Consider the following 8323-nt stretch of genomic DNA (forward strand, 5'->3'; position numbering starts at 1 on the left):
ATATATACTACCTATTCTTCATCCATTCATCCATTGATGGATACCCAGATAGGCTCCATATCTTGACTATTGTAAATAATGCTGCAATGAACATATAACTTCACATGTCCCTTTGAGGTGGTGTTTTGGGTTTCTTTGGATAAATACCCAAAAGTGGGATTGCTGGGTCCTCCTTTGTCTCTGGTTATAGCCTTTATTTTAAAGTCTATTTTGTCTGGTATAAGTATTGCTGTCCTCAGTTTTTTGTTCGTTTGTTTCTTTCCATTTTCATGAAACATCTTTTTTTAATCTCTTTGCTTTCAGTCTGTGTATGACTTTCAATCTGAAGTGTGTCTCTTATAGTCAGTATATATAAGGGTCTTGTTTTCTTATCTTTTCAGCCACCCTATCTTTTGATTGGAGCGTTTAATCCATTTACATTTAAAAATAATTGTTGATGGATATGTAGTTATTGCCAATTATATATTTGATCTTTTCTTTTTTCTTTTTCTTAAAGAAGTCTCTCCAACATTTCTTGTCATACTGGCTTGGTGGTGTTGAACTCCTTTAGCTTTTTCTTGTCTGGGAAGCTCTTTATGTGTTCTTCCATTCTTTCTATCTATCATTCATCTGTCTGTCTATCTATCTATCTATCTATCTATCTATCTATCTATCTATCTATCTATCTATCTAATCTATTTGGTGAGGCAACCCTCACAGAATGCAAGGACCTTGTCAGCTTACAATTCCCTTATTTTTTATTTTAATGCCTGCAGCACCTGATCTTCCTAGGTGGTCTCCCATCCAAGTGCTAACCAGGCCTGACCTTGCTTAGCTTCTGAGATCAGATGGGATCGGGCTTGTTCAGGGTGGCATGGCCGTAGACTGTCTTTCAATTCTAAATGATAGCTTCACTGGTAGAATAGTCTTGGTTGTAGGTCCTTGCTTTTCATCACTTTGAATATTCTATGCCAAGCCCTTCTAGCCTGCAAAGTTTTTATTGAGAAATCAGCTGACGGTCTTATGGAAGCTCTCTTAGAGGTTACTAACTACTATTCCCTTGCTGCTTATAAGATCCTCTTTTTGTCTTTAAACTTTGGCATTTTAATTACGATGTGGGCCTCTTTGGGTTCATCTTGTTTGGGACTCTGTGCTTCAGAAGTTTGCATGCCTATTTCCTTTGCCAGGTTAGGGAAGTTCTCTGTCATTATTTTTTGAAATCGGTTTTCAATTCCTTGCACTCTCTCTTTTTCTTCTGGCACTCCTATGATGCAAATGTTGGTACAGTTGGTGTTGTCCCAGAGGCCCCTTAAACTATCCTCATTTTTTTGTATTATTTTTTTTTGTTACTGTTCTGATTGGGTGTTTTCTGCTTCCATATCTTCTAAATTGCTAACTTGATTCTCTGCTTCATCTAATCTAATCTTTACCTAACCTCCTAAGGTATTCTTCATTTCTTATTATAGTCTTCATTTCTCACTGGTTCTTTTTATGTTTCCTATCTCTATTTTTATGTTTTCTCTTTCTTTGTTAAAGTTCTCACTGAGTTCATCTACTTTTCCCCTAAGTTCCTTGAGCATCTTTATAACCAGAGTTCTGAATTGTATATCTGGTAGGTTGCTTGTCTTCATTTTGTTGTGTTATTTTCTGGAGCTTTATTCTGTTATTTCATTTGAGACATATTTCTTTGTCTCCCCATTTTTTTTTTTTGCCTCCCCGTGTTTGTTTCTGTGTATTTGGTAGGGCTGCTATGTCTCCTGGTCTTAGTAGAATGGCCTTATGTAGTAGGTGTGCTGTAGGGCCCAGTGACACTGTGTGCTCCAGGTACGTCCCTTGTATAAGTTGTGTGTGCCCTCTTGTTGTAGTTGAGCCTTGGTTTATGTTTGCACATTAGTGGGAGAGATTGACCCTTGGGCTGATTATGAGGACTGGCCATAACCAGGGAAGGAGCCACTGCGTATGGGTTGACCCTATAGAGCAGAATTTGTTTTAGAAGGGCTCTGGTGCCTGCCCAGTCTCCCCTTTAAATGTGTCATTCCTTGGATGTGACCCTAGGTGGTGCTCTAGCTCAGACCAAAGCTAGCCACCAGGCATGCAGGTCGGGGACTCCTGGTAGGTGCCCTGCCACAGGCTAAATTACATTGCTGCCTGTGCCCTGAGTGAAGCCACCTGGCATGGGCCACCAAGCTATCCGCAGATGGTCATCACCCACGCTGGGCTTGGAGGTACCTCAAAAAGCCAGGCTGCAAACCAAGGCTGACTGCTGCTGGTTCTGGGCTTGGGGCTGCTCAGCAATAGGTACAGGGCACACCAAGGCCAGAAGTTGCTTGTTTAGGTTTTGTGAATCTTTGAGAGATTTTAAGAAAGTCTGAAGCATGAGCCAAGATGGGCCATTTGTATGGAAAATCTAATGGAAGCAGCTTGGGTGGGCCGGCATTTTGGAGGGGCAGGGTCTCAGGGAATCACCTGAGAAGGGCAACCAGTGTTAGGTTGATGGAGACTCAGATATAGTGGCTGCCTGTGTCTAAAAGCTGGGCAGGGGAGGGCTCAACAAAGGAACAATGGCTTCTAGGTACCTCTGACTGGGAGAAAGCTGCCCCTCCAGCCCTCGCCCCAAAGCTAGACAGCTCAGTTCCTCCCTGTATGTTCCTGGTGCCTCCCAAGCCACTGCCCCAGCACTGGAGCCCAGAGTGAGTGAGTCTGTGAGTAAATATATTCCCTGACTTCTTAAGAGGAATGTTTGCAACTCCAGAGGACCTCCATCCCATTCAGACAAAATCTCTGCTGATTCTCACAGCCAGAAGTTGTTAGGACTTCTCTTCCTGGCACTGGAACATTGGGTTTGGGATCCCGATGTGGGACCAGGTCTCCTCACTCTTCTGGTGGGGAATCTCTGCAGCTGAGATATTTCTCCTGATTCTCCACCACCACATGAGGATGTCTGACTAGCCCATCTCTTATCTCCACCCCTCTTATTAGTCTTGAAGTGGCCTCTTCTGTGTGTCCTCAGTTGTAGGACTTCTGTTCAGCTAGACTTCATGTGACTCCCAATGATCGCTAGTTTAGTTCTAATTTTGATGTGGTTGTGAGAGGAGGCAAGCATAACATTTACCTACTCTGCCATCTTGACTTGAACTCAAGGTAGAATTTTTATTACCAATTTAGTGAGATAAAATACATAACAAAGAAACCCATGGGGAAATACAATTATCTGTAATATTTTCTTCTTGATTTAAAATGTTACTCTAAATTGTAGGGCCTGAATAATCAAGGACAAATGAATGTCTGCAAAGAAGTGGCTTTTCAAACATATTGAATTATCTTACATTTATTATGATTACAACAGAGTATCATGGTTTTCATCAGGCAAACAGAACTCACCATTCCATACCTCTAACAGTTAAGCAAAAGATATATTACCTGTTTCAAAGTTCTGAACTGTAGCTCTAATTGAATGATCACTGAACTGAGAATCAGAACACCTAAGTTCTGTAGATAACAATAATGAGCCATAAGTATGACCTTGGACAAATCATAAAACTAATATGTTACATGGGAAAATTGGATAAGATGACCTCTAAATACCTGCCAGTTCAAAGCAGGGTTTGGGGTTAAACTTTTCACATTATTTTGAACAAAGGAGGTAAATCTATCACTGATCAAAATGCAGCAGAAAAGTCAATAATTAATTTAGTTAAAAAAAAATCAATGTGCAAAGATCTGAAGAAGGAATCTGCTCTCTCTCCTGTCTTTGGGCAGCAGAGCAATTATATAAAGTGCATATCTAGAAGTAAGGACCTCCAGCATCTTATCTAATACAATCCAGTGAAAAAAATGTGCATCATAGGGTTCACCCAGTACACTAATAGATATTCACAAGTTTCTTCTGGACTGTAAGGTATCACAGTGACCTGGAAAAGTTTCCCTTTATGTCTTCCCTCTTTGGCACGCTGTTAGATTCATAATATGCACTCAATACATTTATCTTGATAAATGAAAAATAGTACAAGGGGTAGCTGTGCTGTTCATGGAATTCTAAATCGTTAGCACTAAAAAGGACTATCATGCAACTGCTTATGTCATCTAATAATTCTCAGCCTTGACTACTCAGAGCAAAAGCTGGAGCGTTTTAAAAATATGTTATGCCTACAACCCACCTCTGAAGGTTTTGATTTTATTGATTCGGAGTGGGGCCCAACACAGTGTTTTATAAAAGCTTTCTAGATGATGTGGCTAGCGGTAAGAAAAAAAAAACCTCTGATCTCGCTCATTTCCATCATTTTACAAGGAGCAAATCACAGATAGTTGAGGTAACCAGTCTGTGCCTGTTCACGTCGTAGCACAGCTGGAACCTGAAGACATCAGGCAAGCATGTTGGCAATAGAGCCTGTTCTGCAACAGCTTATTGTTGGCGCCCTCCACCACCGAATATTCCTATTATTACTACACCTTTAGACTGCCTATTGAGTGCAGCCACCCAGCAAAGACAAATAACTCCTTGTGATGGAAAGTCTTAGGGGCCAGAGGAAATGGTTAGCAAAGCAAGAGGTGAAGTCATTTCTTGCCTGACCCAAAGCAGGAGATTCTGCCCAAAAGCCCTCCTCTAGCCTCATTTTTTTAAAAGAAAAAATTTGAAGGAATGTAAGGAGAGGAAGTGATGAAAAAATGTCAAGCTTACCTTATCACATTTTCCCCTTCCATGAAAACTGGAATATATAATGCCTTTTAGCCAATGGTGGTTCTTCACACATATCTGCAAGTTATTTTAGTATCTTGAAGGACTAGATGTTTAGCTCCATAGCTCTTGCTTTTTGTCTGTTTTGTTCACTATGGTGCCACTGGTATCTTGTGGAGCTTGGCACCAAGAAGTTGCTCAGATGATAAATATTGAATTTGAACGGCAGAAAAAAGATGGGCTTGGGCATTTTATAGATCTGGGTTCAGTCTTGAGTTCTTGCCACTTAGAACCAAAGTGGATTTTTTAAAGTGGTTTAAGCCTTCTTATTTATACAGAAATTTATTATGCTATTAAGATATTATTCCTGCTCTCTGGTATTGTATATTATTGGAGCTTGTGGTAGACATGGAGAAGCACTTCTCAGATCCCTCCTCAGGAAAAGATCCCCTGTCCAGCTCCCAGGGAAGCGGATGATTGAGAGTCTCTGGCTGTTAACATTTTTAGGGGCTGCTTCAGTTTTCTAGGCAGGCCACACTGTTCTTGGGGGCTGCTGCCAGCTGATGACAAGCAAGGAGGTGATAAAAGAGCCTCACCATTTCCCCCAATGCAGAACTTCTCTTACAAGCAATCTTTGCTCCAGAGCTCTGGTTGGGCTGGAGAGAGACTTTATTTAGAGTACATTATAGTATACTTGTTCCTCTTTCCAGGAAATTCTTTCATTCCCTTCTGCCTATACTTATCTTTGAGTTCTCAGATCAAGCATCGCTCCCTCAGGAAAATCGTTCTGACTAGGTCCAATTTTCCTTTTGAAAACTCCCTTAGCGCTTTCTCTTGGTCGAATTTTATTTTTGCAATTACTTGATTAATGCGCATTTCTTACATTAGCTGCAGGTGCCATTATGTCTATTTTGCTCACTATTGTATCGCAATGGGTGGATGATAGTTATTAAAATAATCAATAGACATTTGCTGGGTTGAGGATATAGATATTGGAAGGGATTTTGACCTGTAACTCCATTCACCAACTAGTTATTAAAGGTTCAGTGTTTAGAATGAAGTATTTGAACACTTTTAGGACTAGAGCTTTGTTGGTAATTCAAAAGATAATTTAGAGGGTAAGATGATGAAGATAAGGGATTTAGATAGGATATTAATAGGAGTGAAGGAAAGGAAATGGAAACATGAAAAATTAGGAATATACATCAGAGCTTAGTGAGAGTATTGACTGTGTGAGAGAAAAAGTGTTTTATTACTAAAAAAATGATAAATACTTGTGTTACTGAGAGTAACACAAGTATTTACTGAGAGTAACACAAGATCTTTAGCCATCTAGGGGTTTTATTCACCCTGTCATCCTCTGTTGTGCTGAAAATAGCCAGAGATCCAGGGCAGTTTAACATTTGTCCTTTTGCTCAAGGCTACATCAAGCAACTTAATTATTTCTTCAGAGCAGGGTAGAAATTTCCTTGCTTAGTGATTTTAATTTTAAAACAGTTCATCTTAAAGAGATCTTGTGCTACTCTTCTGAAAGGTAAGAATAGGGCAGGCAATAAGTTACCCGTTATTCTCGACAGTAATATACTTACCCAAGCACGGAATGTGTTATCTTCTATTTTCAACATGGATTTACTTCTCTGAAGAAAGACAAAATGCNAACGAAGAAGGAACGAAGAAGGAACGAAGAAGGAACGAAGAAGGAACGAAGAAGGAACGAAGGAACGAAGGAATAGAGAGACATGTGAGGAAGAGAGCGGGGAGCCTGGGTCGTGTTTAAGTATCTGGTTTGAGTGAACCTCACACTCAAATATACTGGGCTCATGTGTGACCAATATTCATCTCTAGAGGCACTAAGTGCAATTAGCAGTTCATATGGGAATTAATATCTTCTTATGCTTCAATAAAAAAATAGAATCTGATCATTGCTAGGCTATGGGTATTGCAGAGTTCTTTTGCAGGTAACTCCTTAATTAAAAAAAGGATAAGGGATTTCACGAGACACGGAATTATGCAGTTTAGAGCAGAGACCAGAAACAGTAAATCTGCTGACATTGAAGTTACCTGAGCCCATTTCTTCTTTCCCAGATGAAGCGCAGAGCCCAAAGACCTTCTCAGCATGGCCTTTAAAACAGTAGGAAAATAATCTCAGGGCATGTGAATGGGCAACCCTGCCTGAGAGGTTGTTGGAATGCTGAGAATCAGTTTAACATTGTTTTATCCAGAATTCAATGTTTGAATCTTCTTTATAACATCATAATAAGTAGCAATACAAACTTTGCTTGAAAACCTTTACCATCAGGATATTTTTGAAAATTTACCACTTTGAAGTGGCTCTGTTAAAAATGTCTTCCTCTGATTGAGCTGCCACCTGCCTCTCTATTACTTATGCTCATTTTAATTTTACCATTTGTGCCAGATAGAACAAATTTGTCTGTCGTGTATATTCTTCCTATGTCTTCTCTCAATTTTTGTCAAATATTCTTCATGTGTTATGGTCCCCACAATATCCTGATTACTCTTTGCAAACCCTGTACTATCTTAGTTAGCACCTTATGCTACAATCTCAAATTCATATGTTTTTGCTATGCATATGTCAGTACAGGGGACTTAAATACTCAGTCTTCATACTCAAAATCTTACTGTGAGATATTTCCTTCAGAACAAATTGCTATATTATAGTTTTCTACTATATTTGCAAACAGAATAACAAACACAGCCTTCTTTTGCTCTTCATTAAAATATGAATACTTTTAATGATGAAGTTTAATTTCTAAATAGTTAACATTTTCGTATTTTAGTTTTTAAAACTAGGAGATATTATATCTCTACTTGAAATAAAGACGTAAGAATAGTCTATGAAATGAAAAATTAAATATATCATGCCTTTAACTACTTACATAATACAAAAGTAAAGGACATAACAAAGAAAATTTAGATTGATTCACCTAAATGTCTGCCACATAAATTAGCAAAATGCATAAATCCCACTAAGACTCTTTTATAAGATACTTCTTTCAGTTACAAATGAAAAGTTATAAGGAAAGGAAATGAAAAATAATGGCAGACAAAATTGCTAAAACTGGAACAGAGGAAGAAAGACATTGAAAAATGGGAATAATATCTGTTTTGTTAATTTTGAATGAAGGGTGCTTTGGACACTTGTAAGCACTTGTTTTAATCTCTGCTTTTTCAGATATTTGTGTTATTTTCCAAATATGAAATCAGGAAGACACTGAAGACTTCATGAAGCCATTCCATTGTTTTGCTAATTTTAGAAACAGTATAATCTTATCATTATGATCCCTTATCATAGAGAATCAAATAAAAATAACTATATTTTCAAATTAATTAAATATCTTCTCTGATTATTATATTTCATAGACAGAATTATAATAGATAAAAAATTGAAAATTAGTTGTTATAAATTAGTTGTTTATCAATTGGCTAAAGTATTTTTAGAGAGAAGTGACAACTGATTTTATTCTGATTGCTTCTATAAAACAGCTGAGGAAAGAAACCAGACACATGATAGTGAAACAAAGTGTTTATAGCTTTTTGTTGGTTTTAAAAATCTATTTTCTACTTTATTAAAGTATAATTTACATAAAATAAAATTCACCTTTTTAAATTCTATAGTTCAGTGAGTTTGAGGAATGTAAATATTCATGT

The 8323-nt window shown here is 38.1% G+C and overlaps 1 pseudogene; it reads right to left on the reverse strand.

Annotated features, from left to right (window-relative positions):
• Positions 1-746: 746 nt before the first annotated feature.
• LOC120595129 (uncharacterized) lies at positions 747-865 on the reverse strand (annotated as a pseudogene).
• Between the last annotated feature and the right edge of the window lie 7458 nt (positions 866-8323).

Source organism: Pteropus medius, unplaced genomic scaffold (assembly GCF_902729225.1).
Source record: "Pteropus medius unplaced genomic scaffold, Ma_sr-lr_union100, whole genome shotgun sequence".
In the NCBI taxonomy this organism is placed as follows: domain Eukaryota; kingdom Metazoa; phylum Chordata; class Mammalia; order Chiroptera; family Pteropodidae; genus Pteropus; species Pteropus medius.